The sequence below is a fragment of the Salvelinus alpinus genome, chromosome 8, assembly GCF_045679555.1.
Source record: "Salvelinus alpinus chromosome 8, SLU_Salpinus.1, whole genome shotgun sequence".
In the NCBI taxonomy this organism is placed as follows: domain Eukaryota; kingdom Metazoa; phylum Chordata; class Actinopteri; order Salmoniformes; family Salmonidae; genus Salvelinus; species Salvelinus alpinus.
Window position 1 is genome coordinate 78,142,190 of NC_092093.1, and position 23,229 is coordinate 78,165,418.

The window sequence follows — 23,229 nt, forward strand, 5'->3', positions numbered from 1 at the left end:
ACAATTTTGAAGTGACAGTGGAATCAACCAATCACATTTTGACTTAACGGGTGGGACAGTTTTTACAAAAATGTATGGAAACTTCTGCCTTCAAATCCAAAAGGTCACTGCGCAATAGCAGGCAGTAGTTTCCCATGGTATAGCTAGCTAGCTTTAGTTGTCGACTAGTTTGCAGCGGCTGGTGCAGGTGTTAATTTAACAAAGAGGATGGTGTTGCACCTTTTTTAGCTTCTCCCATTTCAAGAATAACAAGAAGTGAAGTTTCAAATAGTCAACATCTGGTGAGTGGAACTGTGTTTTTTATTGCTGCATACTTGTCTCTTTGAAAATAACTTAGGTGTGAAACATTCTTGCATTTAAAGTGTAATTAACAGCATTTTAGCAACATGATTCAAATCTGATCATATCCACCCCCAGAAAAAATCTGACACTTTTTAAAATATTTTAAAGTATATTTACACTTTTAAAAATATTTTTTGACAAACAACCACTTAAATATGGTCATTTTCATAAATTCTTAGAGTGTTTGGGAATTACGTATACTAAGGCATTTGTGAAACTTCTATAGCAATATAGTAGGAAAGCGGCCATGCGTTTGGACAATTAATAGACACTGCAGTAAATAAAGCTAAATAAAAACATCTGTCTTGTCCAAGACCGGAGTATACACAGACCGGTGCACTATAGCCAATCAGAGCTATAGTAGGCCTTCATACAAACCAGCCATTCGCCACACGGGGTTGCCATCGTTCACTTTGAACTGGACTGTGTGTTTACAGGCATTTGCAACAGTGCGACTTTAGATCATTAGAACGCATTTGCCAAAAGCCACAAAATGCACCTGAATGGATTTCTGCAAGTACAGTTGAAGTCGGAAGATTACATACACTTTCGCCAAATACATTTAAACTCAGTTTTTCACAATTCCTGACATTTAATCCTTGTAAAAATCCCCTGTCTTAGGTCAGTTAGGATCATCACTTTATTTTAAGAATGTTAAATATCAGAATAATAGTAGAGAGAATGATTTATTTCAGCTTTTATTTCTTTCATCACATTCCCAGTGGGTCAGATGTTTACATACACTCAATTAGTATTTGGTAGCATTGCCTTTACATTGTTCAACTTGGGTCAAACGTTTCGGATAGCCTTCCACAAGCTCCCCACAAGCTGGGTGAATCTTGGCCCATTCCTCCTGACAGAGCTGGTGTAACTGAATCAGGTTTGTAGGCCTCCTTGCTCACACACACTTTTTCAGTTCTGCCCAAGAATTGTCTATAGGATTGAGGTCGGGGCTTTGTGATGGCCACTCCAATACCTTGACTTTGTTGTCCTTAAGCCATTTTGCCACAACTTTGGAGGTATGCTTGGGGTCATTGTCCATTTGGAAGACCCATTTGCGACCAAGCTTGAACTTCCTGACTGATGCCTTGAGATGTTGCTTCAATATATCCACATAATTGTCCTTCCTCATGATGCCATCTATTTTGTGAAGTGCACCAGTCCCTCCTGCAGCCAAGCACCCCCACAACATGATGCTGCCACCCCCGTGCTTCACGGTTGGAATGGTGTTCTTCTGCTTGTAAGCTTCCCCCTTTTTCCTCCAAACATAACAATGGTCATTATGGCCAAACAGTTCTATTTTTGTTTCAGTAGACCGGAGGACATTTCTCCAAAAAGTACAACCTTTGTCCCTATGTGCAGTTGCAAACCGTAGTCTGGCTTTTTATGCCGGTTTTGGAGCAGTGGCTGCTTCCTTGCTGAGCGACCTTTCAGGTTATGTCGATATAGGACTCGTTTTACTGTGGATATAGATACTTTTGTACCTGTTTCTTCCAGCATCTTCACACGGTCCTTTGCTGTTGTTCTGGGATTGATTTGCACTTTTCACACCAAAGTACATTCATCTCTAGGAGACAGAACACGTCACCTTCCTGAGCGGTATGACGGCTGTGTGGTCCCATGGTGTTTATACTTGCATACTATTGTTTGTACAGATGAACGTGGTACCTTCAGGCATTTGGAAATTGCTCCCAAGGATGAACCAGACTTGTGGAGGTCTAGGTCTTGGCTGATTTCTTTAGATTTTCCCATGATGTGACGTAAAGAGGCACTGAGATTGATGGTAGGCCTTGAAATAAATCCACAGGTACACCTCCAATTGACTCAAATTATGTCAGTTGGCCTATCAGAAGCTTCTAAAGCCATGACATAATTTTCAGGAATTTTCCAAGATGTTTAAAGGCACAGTCAACTTAGTGTGTGTAAACTTCTGACCCACTGGAATTGTGGAACAGTGAATTATAAGTGAAATAATCTGTAAGTAAACAATTGTTGGAAAAATTACTTGTGTCATGCACCAAGTAGATGTCCTAACCAACTTGCCAAAACTAATTTGTGGAGTGGTTGAAAAACGAGTTTTAATGACTCCAACCTAAGTGTATGTAATCTTCAGACTTCAACTGCATGTAAACGACACAGGAGTCCTCTTACATTTGGAAACTTTACAGTTCTATTGATCAAACAACTTTTAAAAGGTAGACTCTCTCTCCCTAAGTTATGCACATCAACAACAAGATCAACAACTAATACTAGTCAGAGCAAGATGAGCTATAATCTAACGAAGGAACATTAGATAAACCCTCTCTAACGTTTTCAGCTAGTTGGCTGTCAAATTTGCACTGATAACCAATGGGGAATAGTAGCCTCCTCGTCCTTCTTCAGCTTGCCTGCCAATGCATGCTTGTACCAACCAAGTATCCAATCTAACTGTCTAAAGTTGGCTAGCTTGCTAGCTAGCTACTTCCAGACACAAATGAGAAAACACCTCACTCGACTATTTTACTCGCCGTAGCAGAGCTATTAGGCTATTTACATGTTATCGAGAGCATTCTTGACTAATTATTTTTATTTTTTTACTGACACCGGTCATTTTAAGTAGGTGTTGCATGTTCGTAAATTCATCAGTTGTTCTGCGCTCTGGCACACTCAGATGAGAGTGCTCTGAAATCAGAGTAGATAGCCAGAGTGAATTTGCAAATGCAAGAGATATGTTAACTGGGTAACAGTTATTCAAGTTCTTGCTAGCGGACCAAATGACACCTGCATCTCTAGCTGCGTATAGCCACCAAAAAAAATGATTTGAGGGGAAAAAGTCTCTCACCCACTCCTCCATAGGCATGACATCCTCTTGGCAGCTAGCTAGCTATCTAGCTAAAGTTAGAATCCGTTTTTTTAGCTTGCTACATAAATATATATGTTAGCCTATTAGCCACGTTATGAGTGACTTGTGATTAATGCCCTTGCTCGTTTAATTGTATTGACATTCCCAGCCTTAGTTACATTAGTCTGTTTTTGTCCAGAATATTGAATCACTGAAACTGAAACAGTGCATCCCGAATGGCTGCAGCAAACAATGAACCAGGCCAGCTGTGATTTACAACCTGATAGCAGAAACGTTTGGTACTACCAAGAAATGTATTGGTGCATTATATTAATCATGGATTGATCTGCATCCATCTATTCTGCCAACAATGGTTTAGTGTACATTATGGAACCTATTTTTACAACTTCTTATAAAGTTGGTTTTGAACTGGGAATGAGAAAAACTGGTTTTAAACTGGGAATGAGATATTTTTTGACTGATATCATGATTGTCTGTTTGTTTCATATCTGCAAAGTAGTTAAAACGCTGTCAGTTCCACTTTAAACTCTAGGTCACCTGTTACTTTGTGTGCTTAATGTGAAATGTTTTTTGCAATGGGAAGTAATAGTTGCACATTTTGATTGGGAAATGCCTAATGTGTGCCTGTATTCTTATGATTGGGATCTACTGGCCTAATATGTCCGAGTTTATGGACTGCTTATCCTTTAACATCATGCTGTGTGTGACTGCTGTCTTTCCATCGGCCCTATGTAGTGGTGCCTGGAGAAGTGGGTATACTCTAATTTAGCCCAAAAACGGCCCGCCCAGCGAAGGAAAGGCACCCTGTGTGAAAAATCCTATGTTTTCCTATGTTTTTTAAATGTGTTTTCCTATAGATTTTTCAGATTTTCACTCAAAATCACACTTTTTTAAATAGAAAAAAATGTGATGGTCTAAGTCCACAACACAACAATGCTCTTATCCATAATAATGTCATCATGTAGACTAGCCTACCCACACAGCCTACTCTCACTGTATCTGGAAACTGTTGGCTAGAGCACAGGTGCCAAGACCAGAGTAGGTACATTTGCTATTTAACGCAACAGTTTTTGTGTCAAAGTCCGTGTAGTAGAAACATACCACTGGTAGTAAATTTGCGCATATTTTCTCATGCGGATTTTAGAATATGCGCATGAAAATCTGTTGCCAGTTGAATGGAAATCTTGCTATTGATGCAATTTCAATGTTGTTTGAGTTGCTTTGTGTCTCACCAAATTTGATTGAGATAATTTCACTGCAACACTGCTCACAGCATCCAAGTTGCTTGACATAGGCGTTTCAAAGAGCTGTCAGTCAAGCCGAGCTCATGAATATAATCTCCCCGCACAATCAACCTGTCTTTTAAAAGTTCCTGGTAGTTAGCCGTGAGAGAAAAAGTTATTTTGCATTTCTATCCCCTTTAAGCGTATTATCCACTAAGCCGTGAGGGCAGCTAAACAGCCTGAAGTGTACAGGGTGAAGTACCCATATGGATATATTTACCAACATTTCTTGTGGTATGCCTGTGTGGTCTTATGGACATCAGATGCATCAAGGTTTTATTTTAATCCCAGACCCCGTCCCCGCAGGAGGCCTTTTGGTAGGCTGTCTTTGTAAATAAGAATTTGTTCTTAACTGACTTGCTTAGTTAAATCAAATACAATTAATTAATTAATTGAGAGAGAGAGAGAGAGAGAACAGAAAGAGCACCCAGTCTGGCCCTGTTTAAACCCAACGCCATACAGAACTGATCTAGAACAGCAGTAGCTTCAGCCTGGTATTTGCTTTGGCTGCTACTCTCATTACTTCATTCTGTCTGTTGCCATTAATGAACATGGAATCAGGAAGAGAAGGCTGAGTGCGCATCCCACATGGCACCCTATTCCCTACATAGTGCACTACTTTTGACCAGAGACCTATCGGCCCTGGTCAAACACAGTGCATTACATGGGGAATAGCTATTTGGGACTCAAACTGAGACTGAGGTTGGGTCCCAACAACATTCACATCAGAATTTTTGACGTATTTTTTTAAAGGGTGTTTTAATGTCATCCTCGTGTGTTTGTACAACGTTCCTAAAGACACACAGAGTAGCTCAGTCAGTGTCTCCTGTCTATAGAACAGCACCACGTCTCAACCTATGATGTATATACTGTATGTAGTATGTCTATGGTCTGTCAACTTCACACTGTACAACACCCAGCGTCAATAAATAGAATGCGGACTTGATGTGTGTCTGTGTGTGATCTCTGTGTGGTGTACATTTAGTCCCTCATGTTACATACTGTGGGCACTATTTTTGGCTGCGCTAGTGTCAAAAGCACGCTCTTTGGCAATTTTGACTTGTGGAAGCCAGCACTCTGCTATTTTCCAACCCCTGTCTTATATCAGCTTGCTTGCGTTGAGGTGGGAGGAGTGGAAATATTTGCGGTGTGCCCTTAAAAACATTTCCCAAAGTACCAATTTCAAGCAATGCTACTGATGATATTTAAGACTCACCAAAAGCTAGTCTTAGTGGTTACGCAAATTATTATGGCATTGATTTTACCAGCGGAGGTGCACAGTAGCCTAATCAGTAGCCTATAACCAATTTTTATTAAAATATCACAAGCAGCATAACAGTCAACAGACATTCCCATTTTTTCTTTATATTGGACATTATTTTTGTCCATGCAGCTTCCGTGAAAAGTTTGGACTCGTTAGGCCTACAGTTGAATTCGGAAGTTTACATACACAGGCCATATCAGGCGATGGTACTGTAGGCAAATTTTATTATAACTGTTTGGGCAATGTCCAATTGGCTCCTGTGTCATCCCCAGCACACCCTGGTAGAGTGGGGCGACAGGTAGTCTAGTGGTTTGAGCGTTGGGTTAGTAACCAAAATCTTGCTAGATCGAATCCCTGAGCTGACAAGGTAATAATCTGATGTTCTGCCCCTGAACAAGGCAGTTAACCCATTGCTCCTAGGCCGTCATTGTAAATAAGAATTTGTTCTTATCTGACTTGCCTAGTTATATATATATTTTTTTTTTTAAAGAGTCAGGCACCTGCAGGTCTGCCTGCAGAGCATAACTGTAACTTCTCTTAACCATGAAAAGTGACACTGCAGTTCAAAGTAACTTCTTGCTTTGAAACCTTTTTTTCCCTCTGTGCCTCGCTCTCTCTCTCGCTCTCTCTCGCTCTGTCTCTCTCTCTCTCCATATTTTCCTCCCTCTTTCCCTCTCTCTCCCTGGGGGTTATTATTGTTAATCATCTTATTATAGTTGTTTCCCAGAGTGGATGGTGGATCCAGGTTGGAGGCCCGGGCGGGGCAGGCGGGCTGGGCAGATGAAAGGTCATCTCCTGGGCCCTGTAGACAAAGAGGATTCATCCCAAATAGCACCCTATTCACTGTACAATGCACTTCCTTGGTTAAAAGTAGTGCACTTTATAGGGAATAGGATGCCATTTGGGACGCAGGCAGAGAGACACCGAGCAGTCAACGGATCAAAGAAGATGCTGATGATTAGCCAGCATGATATCTCTTTGATATTATCAGACACACAAAGCATCAGCCTTGACTGGCCGGATAGATGACAAAGTTTGATCATCACAAAGCCATACTTTTTGAGTCCATAATGCATCATTTCATTCTATGGATTTTATTTTGTACTGTGTATTAGGTTACACTTGCTTTCCCTTGAAAATTGGAAGGGAAATGCAGTAATAATGCATGTCATACAACAAAGCCCAGTAGGAGACCTTTCCCTGCCGTGAAGCTACACTCTTAGAAAAAAGGTTCCAAAAGTGTTCTTTGCCGAGGGATAGGGTTCTACCAAGAACCATTTTGATCAGGAGAACTCTTTTTGGAAGACAGGGGTTCTTTGTAAGCCAACGGGTGCTACCTAGAACCTTTAACATTCTAAGAACTGTTTTTGAAAGAGTTATTTGATGATTATATGGAAGGCAAGAAGGGTTCTACATAGAACCATGTATAATTTTTTCCCAGCATGCTCCATTACAGGTAGATGTTCACAATGTTTGTTTGACTGTAATATCTGTGTTTTTGCATGTACATTGATTGGTTGATTAATGTTATGCTACAATAAGATAAATAACATACAGTTTTCTAAACTAATCCAATCTGTTAGTAATTTGATCTATTGATCCGTTACTGAGATGGTTGTTCCAGTTTTGATGATTGAGGTATTCTCAGTATTCAACTTACCCGTGGCAGTCTTTCTGAATACAGGTTGTGGGTGCTTAACAAGTCCATTTGTTGGATTTCCTGACTCTGTCTGGATTCCAGTAGGAATTCCACATTACTTTGCAAACCAGCATAATGTGGCCTTTAAACCAGGATATTCTTAAAACCCCTGCATTAGGGTATAACTCAGCCCTCAAAGAAAGGCATTATGATATGTATTGTCTGAAATAATGACATTTTAAAGGCTAATAAGGCTGGTGGGACTCTTGCAGTGTTCTAGGAAGAACCTTTAGCTGATAAAATGGTTATTGGTAGAACCCTTCATAGAGGGTTCTAGGTAGAACCATATACAGGGGGTTCTTGGAAGAATCCTACAAGTTGAGGAGACTAAATTACTTGGCGTTACCTTAGATTGTAAACTGTCATGGTCAAAACATATAGATTCAAGGTAAAGATGAGGAGACGTCTGTCTGAAATAAAGAGATGCTCTGCTTTTTTGACACCACACTCCAAAAAGCAAAAAGCGTACAGTATTATATAGAGCCCTTATTGCATGGAACTTCATTCCATCTCATATTGCTAAAATAAACAGCAAACCTGGTTTAAAAAAACAGATAAAGCAACATCTCACGGCACAACGCCTCTCCCCTATTGGACCTAGATAGTTTGTGTGTATGTATTGATATGTAGGCTACGTGTGCCTTTAAAAAAAAGTTTGATGTAGATCTGTCCTTGAGCTGTTCTTGTCTATTAATGTTCTCTATTATGTCATTCTGTATTATGTAAGGTTTTATGTATGGACCCCAGGAAGAGTCGCTATTGCTTTTGCAACAGCTAATGGGGATCCTAATAAAATACCAAAAAATACCAAAAAGTGTTCCCCTATTGGGACAAACCGAAGAACTGTATATGTTTCTACTTAGCACCTTTTTTTCTGAGAGTGTACGTGAGGTGTGAATGCGTTTCTGTTGAAACCTTTGACCCTTTCCTGTCCCAGGATCTTAGGGTCAAAGTTAATCTGCTCCTGATAAACCCCCTCAACACTCCGTCTGGACAGGAGGAGATTAACCAACGTGTGATCCATTACCAAGGTCTGGACTGGGAGGAGGGAGATAATCCGGATCGATTACCAAGGTCTTGGACGAGAAAAGTGATACCATTTAAACAACTGTGTTCATATAGTCCTGTACACATTCTACCACTGGTCTTAAATGTCCTGAACAGTCATTCTGAAATATCTCATGGCTAACTACCAGAAAGTTTGAAAAGACAGGCTGAGTGGGCAAGGAGCTTATACTCATGAGCTCACCTTGACTGACAGCTCTTTGGCGCACCTATGTCAAGCAACTTGCATGCAGTGTTGCAGTACAATCATCTGATGCTAATTTGGTGATACACGAAGCAACTCAAACAGCATTTTGTATTATCTCACATTTGGTATGTATCTTGTAATGTGATTCGCAGCAGCAGTGATGCATGTGTTGACATGGCAACTGCGTCAGAGTTTTAAATGACCCTTCCTTCCCTTTTGTTCAATATTGGCTGAAGACCTAGCTAGCCAGTAACTCGCTAACACCAGACACATCTTTGCCATAGATGAATAGGGTACATTCTTTGTTATATTTGCTGACAAATTTTGGCACCGGTAGAGTACCTATCTAGCTATACAAACCACGCCCCTCTGCAAACACGCCTTCTCCGATGTTTGTTACAAGGCGGTACTTATTTAAATGAGTCAAGATAATATAATGTTACCATTGTTGTATTAAAATGAGCTTTAAGGTCACCTTGTCCCCTTAATAATGGATCCAAGTGTTTGACATGGGGAGGGGACCAGTAACTTTATGATCCAACTTGATCAATGTAGAAGAAACAGTCATTTTTCATACTTTGATCTGGTTTCCTTCAAATATCATCACATTTCATGAAAAACATAATTTTGACTGTTCATGACCTTTAAGTCTTGAACCAAAAACAAAAAATATCTATCCAATACTCATCTTTAGCCACTACAGCCAATCTGATTCAAGGAGGAGCATACGTTAATTTCCTTCCGTCTAAAAGTGTTCAAGTGTTGTTGTACCATCTTGTTGGTACTGAGTAATTGTTTAACAATTGGGTGTGGTATATACACATGCTCTATTAGATACAGTATGAAACAGTGACAGTCCTAGACTTGTAGACAGTAGGCGCTCCAAAATGTATGCTCATGACTGCCACCCCCAGGGCATAAAGTGGAAGTGCATCTGTTTCTGACTTCCCATTGAAAGGGAATACTTTAGCTTAGTTCTCTTCAGCGTCCAGTGCCAAAAAACGAGCATCGGCAGAATTTTGACCAAATGTCTCCAGAAAACATTTTCAGTCATTAGAATGAACTAATCTTATGATCACATTAAGTTCACTTTTTTAAAGTTATGAACATGACCGTTGAAAACAGGCACACAGTTGGAAGCAGTTGTGTTTGAAATAGGTTTCAGTACGATAAGTTTGTTTGGGGAGACTAAAGTCTAAAGCATTACCTCATTGGGCCAGTCACATTTGTGCTTTTATCTAACTGACCTTGGAACACAACAGGCTTTCAGGTCCAACTGTGACCGTGTGTGTGGGTGTGTGTACATATCCCGGTCACACTAGCTCCAAGGAGAGGGATAGGCAGAACACTGTCTCTGTCTCTTTGTCTAAATACACACGCAAGCACGCAAACACACACTAATACACACAGGCAGAAGACTCAGTGTCCCAGAGAGAGATAGAGAATGAGCAAGACACAGGAAATCGGGTCAGTGGGAAAGGATAATTTTGTGTAAATCTGCTCAACAAAATAACACATGCAAACACACACTGCTATTATCTGCAGGCCCAGCAGTAACCAATAACATCAGCAGATCTCCATGACCCCAGCAGGAGACTAGTGATTCTTGTTAGTCAGGCCTCCAGTTACCAGACCCTAGCAGGCTGTCCTGTCAGCCCCACAGCATCTACCCCACAGTGGGTCTGTAGAGTGGGATGCCCCCTAAAGGCATCTGCATACTAGGTCCAGTTTGCTCCTAGCAGAACTCGGTTGGGCAAAGTGAACATCTGTGCCTCTCATACTCCCTTAAAAGATTTTCACTTGAAAAAACAGAATACAGCTGCAATAGTACTGTTTGTCCATCTTGAGACGCTGTAGCCAGATTACACTTAATAAAAATAGTCTGAAATAATCTAAGATAACTCAAGAAATCGGTCATCAATTTAGATTATTTTTCTGATGAAATCTTAAACAATTCATTTAAGAATCCCGACTGTTGACCAATCACCGATGAAAGGGCATAGACTTCGAACGACCGAACTTCGGATTGCTTCGGGAAAAAAATTTAACAGCCGAAAAAACCCTTGCCGAAGACCAAAACGAACAAAAATGTTCCAAATGTAGTCATAATATATGCACAAACTGTTTCGGATAAGAAGCATGCGGATGCCTTTGGGTCCCTCCTACTCTTGTACCCCTGTATCCATGTACCCATGTCCTGACGTAGCAGGGACTGTCATATCAGCACTCCCTTAATTGCCTAGACCCGCCCTTGAGTCTCATGTCTAAAGGCATGCTTTGGTTCGACTGGCGCCTAGCCGAACTTGTCTGCTCTCGCATACTCCCTTAAAAGAAGTTCCCTTGAAAAACCAAAAAAGGGGGGGAAAGCGGAACTATTACCCCCCCGAGCTGGTAATAGCCTTCTACGGTCAAACAAAATAAGTGACAACACACCCAAACAAGGAAGAGACGCACGGGAGAATAAAAATAGTGTACAGAATAAAATAGTGTACACAGAAAGACACTTCACTGTCGAGACAATTGAAGTGCGAATTCCTAGAGATGGGTAAACGAAGCTTCCAATTGTGTCGAAAATAGGTTCATTACTCAAAGCTTTGATCAACACAGTGTACACTAGTGGCTTGTGCTGGTCAAAAGAAGCTTTGGATGCCATTGATCACGGGCTTCTGATAAAGTGATACAGGCATCGGCACATTGCTTCGAAGTACACTGCTTAGCGATTTCGATGCATGCCTTGGAGCTTCGGCATCAAACGTAACATCATTACCAATTGCCTGGGATCTACTAGATTTGCTTTACCTAGCAACACATATAGTGTAATAGGGAGAAACGGAGAAGATGGTCAGTGTGACCACTCAACAGAGAAAGAGCAACAGTTGGTGAGTATGCAATGCTGGTCCAACAAATCACCATTGATGAGGAGCAGCATTTTCGGCCCACTTCAGGATGTCTGCTTGCTGTTTCGATGATCTTGTGTGTCGCATTGCCCCTTTCAATCAATCATGCCCCCTGGACGTGTGCCATGGCAGGAAGTTAGGAGTGGAAAACTCAACCCTAGGCCAGCAATCATGTAGAATAGGCATTTGTTTGGACCTGTCACGCACACACACCACTTGATGCACACACACGCAGTTTGCACTGTGAACAAAATGTGGAGTTTGAATCTTGTTAATACAATCAAACTTGATTATATGATGTCTCAGTGTGCATTAATTAAGATTAGATTGAACTACACCATACAAGTTGAAGAAAGTCCGTAAAGTCTGTGACACACAGAACTTACAGAATGCATTGAAACACTTTGTATTGAGATGAAGAAATGCCAACAAACACACCTTTTTCAGCACACAAAAATAAACCTTTATTCTGGCATCTGGGCTCTGAAAGTAACCCAAAATACAATACAAAGGTGTCTGCTAAGAACAGACATGTACTTAACACCTGTAAATTAAAGTGTCAGTGTAAATACAAATATTTCAGAACAATAGTACAAATGTGTCTGCGTAAAACAGGCATGTAAACAATAAAAATGGCAATGGAATAAAATGAAAGTATCTATCCCCTGATTCCTCAACCTGGTCTCGGAGCATTTCGTATTATTCTGTACGTAAATCTGGCACACTCCATTTAGTATTATATGTTAAGTTTCATATGGTATGTTCGCTAAAAGGGTTAAGGTTAAGGTTAGGGGAAGGGTTAGTTAACGTGCTAAGTAGTTGCAAAGTAGCAAAAAGTAGTAAGTAGATGAAAAGTTGCTAATTAGCTAAAATGCAAAAGTTGTCCATGATGAGATTCAAACTCACAATTTCTAGACGTTTGCGTTAATATGCCCGACCAACCACCCTGCTTTCTTTTTTTTGCCTTAAGTAACCATCTGTCTTATGTAACCAAACCAAACCTGACATAACGTACACATTTTAGTGTTCCGGATTAACATTTACTATGTTACGTCTAGTCTATGAGACCAGGCTGGACTCCTGAGATATCTGAACATCAACAGAACAAGTTGTTCATTTCACTGTGTTCCCAGTCGTTTGGTCCATGTCCTCTTCTTGAAGTCATGCACGAACTCATGCAGCTGGTGATAGTTTTGGCGATAGGTCATCCATGAAATCAGCTATAGGTGTCAGGGCCTTGTGGAAAGGATGAGAAGAGGGGGGGGGGGGGGGATTAGAGAAGAGTCTGTGGAGAAAAGTGAACTGGCCTTTACATGCTAGAATCGTACACTCTAAAAAGTAAAGGTTCCTGGAGGATACTTTAGGGGTTCTTCATATTTAAACTGTGGGGGAACCCCTATAGGTTCTTCAAATAACCCTTTAAATGGACCCTTTAAGAACCTTTTGAAGAACCTTTTGGGGTACATTTTTGAAATACCCCCATTCCCCTATTAATATTATTATTAATAATACACATAACAACAATAACACAATATTTTAGTTGTCAGTGTTTATTATGATTTTAGTGGCAAAGCAGAATTAAAAAATCTAAATATGAGGTAAACTCCGTATCCATAGCCAGAATGATTTTGCAGTGCATGGTGATCGAACAGGTTTCCTGTTATATTCATAAGTGGTGTAGGGAGGGTGAAGTCTGTGAATTCAAAAAATTTTAATTATACAGATGATTAACAAAACATGCACACGACAGTATTCATAACTTGGTTTTTGTGTTAAATGTGAAAAACACTTTTGATAATGGTTTTCATACACATACCTTGTTCATAATGTAGAGGCCTATGGGATTTATATTGAAGAGGTAAGGGAGGAGGATGGTAAATGTGATCTGCATAACATACCAATACCAATAGAAATACCTTTGTATGAATCCTCGTCTGTATACCTGCAGACACAGACACAAAAGTGAGCAGTTCAGTCATCTGCACCCAATACAGCTAGCCTTCAACATATTCTTACCTCTTTGTTGATTGATATCTATTGAATTGGGTCCATTTTCTATTTTAAAAAAAAATATTTCCACAAATATTAAAAGATAGACGGTATCATCATAAAGCAATATCAATTTAGATTATACAAGAGATCTTTACATTTTTCAGTTAAGTTCCTGCACCTGCTGTCCTTTCAAATTCAAATCCAAATGATTCAGTTGGCCAGTTATGTTTCTGCAAGAACCCCCACCAACTATTGATGTTGTCATTTGCCATTTTGAATCCACAATGGGTTCCGGGCTGAATCTTCGCCCCCTACAGTTGACCAATCACCGCCGAAGGAGCGTAGACTTCGGCAACCGAATTTCGGTCTTGCCTCGAGAAAAAATATTGTATGCACAAACAGTCAAACAAAAACTTGCCGAAGACTATAACGGCACAAAATGTTTCCATATTATGTGCACGAACTGTTCCGGATGGGCAGCATGCGGACGCCTTAACCCTCCACCCCTCCATCTCCACACAGCCCAGACAACAAAGGCTTTTAGTGGACAGAAAGGGCCTGTTTATCCGGGTCCTCCTGGCTATTACACACACACAAAGGCTTTCCTCACGTCATCAAAGAGCTCCAGTCAGAGAGGGACAGCTATCTCACCCCTAGCTTTAATGTCTTGACCCCAGTAGCCCTGAGGATATGGAGAGTGGCTAGGTGTCCTCTCCACATGGTGCAAACAGCCAGGGCCATTTTCCATTCCATCTCCTCTCCCGTCTCCCTCCCTCACTTCACCAGGCAGACATGACGGTATCTCACACCATGGCACCTACTCGCTCGACGCCTGACCTCTCAGCTGGGCTCTCTGCGACCAGGACACTCAGACTCAGACACAGTGGCTGGAAGAAGGAAGACATGACGTTAGGTTATTACAGGGATGCACTCAGACTCATATGATCATATTATTCGTCTTGACCGAGGATGGAGAAGGCAATAGAGGAACCTCTGAGGCATTCTGCACTGTCACTGGACAACCAGGCTGTGACCTTGGGCCTGTGAGGATGTGGGGATGTTTTACTTAGCCTCTGTTCCGGAGGTGTCCTCTCTCCAGAGCTGGGTTTAAGTACTATTGTAATCTTTTGAGTGTTCCCAGCTAGCACATAATGTTCTGAGAACCATATGTTCTTAGAGATTGGTGAGAGCGTGATTGTCCAATGGTTATTTAGCATACAACCATCCCACTTCTTTCTGGGAATGGTGCAGAATAGTTGCTTGGCTTTGGAACATTCTCAGCACATTTGAGTTTATTTATTAATTATTATTATTTATTTTTTTGATGAAAAGTTGGCATTTCATTAGTTTAAGAAACTTTTCCTAAAAGTTCCAACATAGTTACACATTCCATTAAAACCACAAGGAAACTTTGCATTCAGAGAACGTTCTCAGAATGTTATTTTAAAATATATGCATTCCATTCTGAGCATCAACAAAACTCTCTCGATCCTCTATCTTGTTAAGTGTGTTTAGGTTGGTTGGCCACGCCCACTAATTGACCACACCTGATCTTAATGAGTGCTTGTTTACTTTGAACTGGGGCCTGTTTGAATAGATTGAAATGAACAGCTTTGTATGCTGTTCACTGCACCACGTGTACTAATTACATGGATAGAGAAAAGAAGGTCATAGATTTCAACCTCGCTTACATCGTGCCAAAATTTTAAAAGAAATGTGTTTGCATGATTAATGCCTAAGCAAGTGTATTTCCATGTGTCCTATCTGTGCTTGGAGTTTAAACTTGTTAACCTAAGCTAGCAGTCTTATTGAAATATGTTCTCAGAATGTTATTTAATGACCTTTGAATTACCTATAATTTTCATTCTCAGAACGTTAATAAAACCTCCATGGAAAACTTTCAGGGAACCATAGTAAAACGTTCTCAGAACCTCCCTGCAACCTTTTAAAAAACTGTCAGGAAATATGGCTTTATTCCCAGAACCAATGGGAAACCAAACACTTAGGCTCCCACAACCAAATATGCTAGCTGGGTTTGCTTGAGCCTGCCTGGAGTGCCAGAAATAAGAGATTTTCAGTTTTGTGACTATGCTATTGGTTCATTAAGCCAGACAAGCCCAATCAAGCAGAGAATTTGTTTCAGATAGTACAGTATTTGAACCCAGGCCTGCCTTGTCTTTCATGCCGGGATATGGTCAGAGTGATTTACAGCCAGGTCAGGTTTGTGTTCCTGACCTCCATGCCACTCCCCTGTCTGTCTGATGACCTCCCCCAGGCCAGGAGCTCTGTGCCTGGGCCAGGCCCCCAACCTCAGTAGCCCTGGATTTCCTCAGCCTGGAGGCCTGGAGGAGACACACTGACATGTTTATACCAGGCCTGGTGATTTATCCTCCCACCATGGAGACACAGCATTGACAGGGCATCATAGCACAGACTGGACTACAGACTAATACGTCAGCTTGACTGGTTTCCAGTGGTTGGTTTTTACCAAGCAGCATTGTGGCAGGGTTAGGGAAAACTGTGCTGACTGGGGTTGGAAGACTTTGCTAATCGACTTTCCTAAGGTACAGAATAATGCTTCTGTTCCTCGGTCTTGGGAAAGTTTCCTGACATTAAAGATTAAATGGGTAACAGCAAAGCTGGGTACTCATATAACCACAGACGTACACGCACACGCACGCAGCACACACACGCAGCAAACACACCAACTCAGCAATGACGTAGGCCAGCTGCCGTGGCCCCAACCGGGATGAGGAGGTCAGGAACATTAGCCTCCATTCAGGCAGGAGAGAGCAAGCATATCCAACAAGACCCACCTGCCACTTTATTTATGAAATTACTCATGCAGCTTCTATCATGGGTTAACAGTATGACCCCCTCAACCCGGCCCACTCTGGCTCCCTTCTACAGTGGGCTGTCCATCATCCAGAACCCCCCTCTACACCCCTATGCCAACAAAATTACCACCCCCACCTTTACCGCCCCCTCTACAGTACCTCAAACACTCCATAACAAACACTCCATAACAACAGAACACGTCACTCTCTCAGCTCATGAAAATTATACCTAGTTTTTATGAAGATTTTTCACTTCCTAAATTGACTGAATTGAAACCTGTTGACCAAACCGTGATTTGTACTCTAACCAAGCTGAAAATTCAAGTCCACTGATGATAGTCTTAGCAAGTGTGGTGGGTTGTGGACTCTCCATCCAAAGTCGTGATCCTTTTCAGTGCTGGTTCATTTAACAGAATCACCCAACTCCAGCACCCTCTTCCATCCCTTCTACTCACCCCTGGTGGCTGCCCGGGCCACTTTTACTTCCATATATTTAGATATGTAATCCTATGGGAAGCCCAGGCTGAATGGGCTGGCTCAAAGCCCTCTCGCTGTGTCTATACAATAAAGGGGACTTATTGAAACAAGCCTGGCACTGGGATCCCCGTGGAGGGACGAGGAGGGGGGTGTATTTATTTGGAGAGTGGCGGGAGGCTGGTTAACCTTTGATCAATGCCGCGTGCCCCATTCCCCTGTCTGTCCCTGGGATCATTGCCCTATGGATGGGCGCTACCGCCCACCGGGTCAACCCTGTCTTCCAGCAATGGAGCCGAGCCCAACCAACTCAACTTCCCCTACTTTTGGGGTGGCTGAGAGGACTCTAAACACTTTCCATCAATCTTTAATATACACTGTGGTTATGGAGTCATTTATTCAGTTTGTTTTTTTTGTGTTTGAACTGCATAACAACGTATCATGTTACCAGATCCAAGACCGACTTTAAAGTCCCTTTGTGGCGACTAAGAGTTCATCTGCAATTTCGACACTCCTCATGATATTTCATTCACCTCTTCATAACACATGTAGTAATTTATCAAGCGTCATGTTTGCTCTGTATAACAACTTATAATGTTACCAGATAAAAGAGTGAAGCATGAGTGTGTTTTCATATCAAATGTCCCCAGACAGTGTGATTCTGTCTTCCACAGGGAGGGCAGACTGTCTCAGTGCAGGCCAGATGCCAGGGACCATCTGTCTGGTGTCCGCAGAGCCTGACAGGGTGATCCATTACCTCCACCACAGATCTTCCCACACCAGCCCCCAGCCCAAGCCTCAGATATTGCCCCAGACTACCAACCCCAGTCCCAACCCCCAGTCCCTAACCCCAGCCCCCAGCCTCAAGCACAGGCCCCAGATATTGCCCCAGACTACCAACCCCAGTCCCAACCCCCAGTCCCTAACCCCAGCCCCCAGCCTCAAGCACAGGCCCCAGATATTGCCCCAGACTACCAACCCCAGTCCCAACCCCCAGTCCCTAACCCCAGCCCCTGTCCATATTCCCAAGGAGTCGCCCACCACCTCCGCTCTCCCGTTCCTACCATGGCAATATCTGATTCACATGCTGAAAAGCCCAGCCAAAACTCAATCGCATTCCTCAAAGGGGACACATGAGCAGGGGAGGAAAACATCTTATCTATCCAGGGTATTTAGCATTTAAATCATGTATAAATTATGCTATACTTTATTCCCCTTGCATAGGTTGTGTTTGTCTTTCATTCCCCTAAAGACCAAATGTGGTTAATCATAGATACATATCAGACACTTTGTTTCATTCTGTGACATTTTAATATCCAGTTTTGCTGAAAGACTTTAAAATATGAAGCTAAACCACACTCACATGGATATGGGAGAGATATACCCCAGCTAACAATTCTAGGGAGAGAGAACATTTTGGAATGTTACACATAATGTTTCCCTAGTGTCCAGTTTTCCGTTACTTAGGGGAGCATTCTATCTATGTTAGCAAAAACCTTCTCAGAACCTTTTTAGCATTTAGAGTTAGGTATACATTCAATTAAAGTCAAACCAGATAGTAGCCAGAACATGGTTATCATATTCTCAAAATATACAATATTACTGTTCTAGACACGGTGTCATGGAACGTTGCAAGAACATTCATATGTCCAGTTTTCTGAGGGTTAGGAGAATGTTCCATCAATGCCCCACCAGACATACACAGAACATGGTTAATATGCTTGCAGTGCATAAGATAATGTTCTAGACATGTTTAATGGGAACGTTTCAAGAACATTCGTGTCCAGTTTTCTCAGGGTTACGGGAATATTCTCTCAATGTCCTACCAAACATACACAGAGCATGTTTGCCATGTTCTCAGAATAAAATATTTTAATGTTCCAGACACGTTTCACAGGAGCGTTGCACGAACATTCATGTGTCTAGTTTTCTGTGGGTTAGGAGGATATCCCATCAACGTCCCACCAAACACACACACAGAACATGGTTGCCATGTTCTCACAACATAAGATATTCATGTTCCTACACATTTCATGAGAACGTTTGAAGAACATTTCTGTGCATCAGTAGTCAGGACATCCAAGAAACGTAATCCCCCATCAAAAAAATGTCATTACACATCACGTCATGTTACTGTTGGCGAGCCAATCAAGGCCCTGATTGGTGAACCACTGATCCATTCATAGCTCTTTGTTTGTTGGTTGGATGCTGAGGGATTATTTAAGATACTATTTGAAGAGGTAGGGTTTCAGATGTTTTCCGAAGATGGGCAGGGCCTCAAGGGGAAGCTGGTTCCACCACTGGGGTTCCAGAGCAGAGAAGAGCTTGGACTGGGCTGAGCGGGAGCTGCCCTCCCGTAGTGGTGGGAGGGCCAAGAGATCAGAGGTGGCAGAACAGAATGGTCGGGTTGGGGTGTAGTGTTTGAGCAGAGACTGAAGGTAGGGAGGGGCAGTTCCCATTGCTGCTCCGTAGGCAAGCACCAGGGTATTGGAAGCGGTTGCGAGCTTCGACTGGAAGCCAGCGGAGTGTGTGGAGGAGCGGGGTGACATGGGAGAACTTTAGAAGATTCAACACCAAGAGGACTGCAGAATACTGCATATGTTGCAGAGGTCTAGAACATTGATATCTCATGTTCTGAGAACATGGCAACCATGTTCTGTGTAAGTTTAGTGGGATGTTGATGGAATGTTCTCCTAACCCACAGAACTGAACACATGACTGTTCTTGCAACGTTCCCATGAAACGTGATGTGTTCTGTGTAAGTTCTATTTGACATTAAGGGGATGGTCTCTTGGAAATATTCTTGGCACATCACAGGAAAATTCCTATGAAAATGTTAGTTAATGACCTAATGAGACTCATAAGGGAACGCTCTCTAAAGTTGTGGGAACGTTTGCTGGTAGCTGGGTACTGTGTGTCTGTATTCAGGACCCAGGCCCTCTAAGTGATTGTGTGATCCCCTGTGCAAATAACACATGGTCAATGTTCTAAATGGCACCCTATTCCCTATATTGTGCACTACTTTTGACCAGAACCCTGTGGTTCCTGATCAAAAGTAGTTCACTAAATAGGGGATAGAGTGCCATTTGGGACATTACATTGTGTTATTTGCTTTGGGATCCTACAATGATCAACCACGAAGTTGTCCCACAGAAAGTCAAATTCCTTTAGCTTCAGCAGAAGAGTCTCCTCTTAGTCTCGCTGAAAAGGCCATTGTGCAAACTTGATCTTGGAGCGATCCCTCCAATAACAACACCCAATATTTCTGTTGAGGGGAAAACACACGGCAGAGGAGTTTAGCAAATTATACTTAAAGAGGAGAGAAAACGGATAGACATGGAAGAAAAACACTTAAGTTTAGGAATTCGTCAGTGAGAGAAATGAACAAAACCCCAGAGGTTGTAAGATCAGACAACTATGCAAGCCCTTGCCCAGCAACCAGATTTAAAGTCAGCCTAAATAATCCTGCAAAGTGCTGCTGAAACACAGAGGGGTGTCTTACGAATCAGATTTGGTCCACTCTGAGTTCAACTCGGGATAACCAGTCATACGAATGAGGCTCACCTTTTAACCAGGTACATTTCTATGGCAACGAATCCTTCTGAACTAGGACTGTGGCGGTCATGAAATTTCGTCAGCCGGTGATTGTCAAGCAAATATCTGCCGGTCTCACGGCAATTGACCGTTAATTAACATAAACACATTTTGCACCTTCTGGCTTCCATGTATAGCCTAAAAGCCACTAATGCAGACCTTTGGAACATCTACATTTAAAATGTCTAATAAATCCATGTAATATAGCCTACACCATCACAATAAATACGTTATTTATTTTAGACAGGTCTTAAGAAACATGATATGAAGAAAATCTCAGAAGAACAGAATAACATACTCTGAGTTGTCCTTATATTAGGCCCTGATCTGGCTATGCCATATGGCTGTGGGCTACACTAGTTCATTTAGCAGACAATATTTGTTTAGAATTCGGTGGAATTATCCTACAGTATGAAGAAAATAGAAAGGAATGATGTGAGGGAGTGCGCATATTGTGTGGCTGTAATGCCCCCCCCAAAAATCCATGCCTTTTGAGGCCAGTGGCCGTTGTGCCCTTGTGCTGAATATAATAATGATAATTCCCTTCTCCTGGTTCTGGGCTCCGAAGCACCTCTCACTCATTTGACTCTCTCAGATATCTCAAATCTAGCGGGACACCTGTCGACAACATCCGGTGAAATTGGAGGGCGCGCAATTCAAATAAATAATCGTAATATTAAACATTTATGAACATACAAGTATCTTATATCATTTAAAAGCTTAAATTCTTGTTAATCTAACTGCGTTGTCCGATTTACAATAGGCTTTACAGCGAAAGCATATCATGCGATTGTTTGAGGACGGCGCCCCACATCAACATATTTTTCAACCAACACAGGCTTCATAAAATCACTGCTCGATCATCCTATTTTTCCAACTTAATTGAGGAAAATAAGAACAATCCAAAATTTATTTTTAATACTGTCGCAAAGCTAACTAAATAGCAGCATTCCCCAAGAGAGGATGGATTGTAATAAATTCATGAACTTCTTTGAGGAAAAGATCATGATCATTAGAAAGCAAATTACGGACTCCTCTTTAAATCTGCGTATTCCTCCAAAGCTCAGTTGTCCTGAGTCTGCACAACTCTGCCAGGACCTAGGATCAAGGGAGACACTCAAGTGTTTTAGTACTATATCTCTTGACAGAATGATGAAAATAATCATGGCCTCTAAACCTTCAAGCTGCATACTGTACCCTATTCCAACTAAACTACTGAAAGAGCTGCTTCCTGTGCTTGGCCCTCCTATGTTGAACATAAACGGCTCTCTATCCACCGGATGTGTATCAAACTCACTAAAAGTGGCAGTAATAAAGCATCTCTTGAAAAAGCCATACCTTGACCCAGAAAATATAAAAAACTATCGGCCTATATCGAATCTCCCATTCCTCTCAGACATTTTAGAAAAAGCTGTTGCGCAGCAACTCACTGCCTTCCTGAAGACAAACAATGTATACGAAATGCTTCAGTCTGGTTTTAGACCCTATCATAGCACTGAGACTGCACTTGTGAAGGTGGTAAATTACCTTTTAATGGCGTCAGACCGAGGCTCTGCATCTGTCCTCGTGCTCCTAGACCTTAGTGCTGCTTTTGATACCATCGATCACCACATTCTTTTGGAGAGATTGGACAACCAAATTGGTCTACACGGACAAGTTCTGGCCTGGTTTAGATCTTATCTGTCGGAAAGATATCAGTTTGTCTCTGTGGATGGTTTGTCTTCTGACAAATTAACTGTACATTTTGGTGTTCCTCATGGTTCGTTTTTAGACCCGTATTGTTTTCACTATATATTTTACCTCTTGGGGATGTCATTTGAAAACATAATGTTAACTTTCACTGCTATGCGGATGACACACAGCTGTACATTTCAATGAAACATGGTGAAGCCCCAAAATTGCCCTCGCTGGAAGCCTGTGTTTCAGACATAAGGAAGTGGATGGCTGCAAATGTTCTACTTTTAAACTCGGACAAAACAGAGGTGCTTGTTCTAGGTCCCAAGAAACAAAGAGATCTTCTGTTGAATCTGACAATTAATCTTGATGGTTGTACAGTCGTCTCAAATAAAACTGTGAAGGACCTCGGTGTTACTCTGGACCCTGATCTCTCTTTTGACAAACATATGAAGACTGTTTCAAGGACAGCTTTTTTCCATCTACGTAACATTGCAAAAATCAAACATTTTCTGTCCAAAAATTATGCAGAAAAATTAATCCATGCTTGTTACTTCTAGGTTAGACTACTGCAATGCTCTACTTTGCGGCTACTGGGATAGCACACAAAATAAACTTCAGTTCGTGCTAAATACCGCTGCTAGAATCCTGACTAGAACCAAAACATGTGATCATATTACTCCAGTGCTAACACTGGCTTCCTGTTAAGGCAAGGGCTGATTTCAAGGTTTTACTGCTAACCTACAAAGCATTACATGGGCTTGCTCCTACCTATCTTTCCAATTTTGTCCTGTCGTACATACCTACACGTACGCTATGGTCACAAGATGCAGGCCTCCTAATTGTCCCTCGAATTTCTAAGCAAACAGCTGGAGGCAGGGCTTTCTCCTATAGAGCTCCATTTTTGATGACTCCTTGCTGTCCCCAGTCCACCTGGCCATGCTGCTGCTCCAGTTTCAACTGTTCTACCTGCGGCTATGGAACCCTGACCTGTTCACGGGATGTGCTACCTGTCCCAGACCTGCTGTTTTCAACTCATTAGAGACAGCAGGAGCGGTAGAGATACTCTCAATGATCGG

General features: G+C 41.8%; 1 long non-coding RNA gene across 5 annotated transcripts; it reads right to left on the reverse strand.

Annotated features, from left to right (window-relative positions):
* Window positions 1–12,024: 12,024 nt before the first annotated feature.
* Window positions 12,025–17,002, reverse strand: LOC139583743 (uncharacterized). 5 transcript variants are annotated; one of them, XR_011676600.1, is made up of 4 exons: window positions 16,864–17,002; window positions 13,727–14,458; window positions 13,396–13,634; window positions 12,025–12,815 (listed from the first exon to the last, which is right to left on the reverse strand). It is a non-coding gene; the product is annotated as an uncharacterized lncRNA (long non-coding RNA). The 5 variants fall into 5 exon arrangements; XR_011676601.1 differs by lacking the exon at window positions 12,025–12,815 and having other exon boundaries at window positions 12,825–13,521; window positions 13,596–13,634; XR_011676599.1 differs by lacking the exon at window positions 12,025–12,815 and having other exon boundaries at window positions 12,825–13,634; window positions 13,750–14,458.
* Between the last annotated feature and the right edge of the window lie 6,227 nt (window positions 17,003–23,229).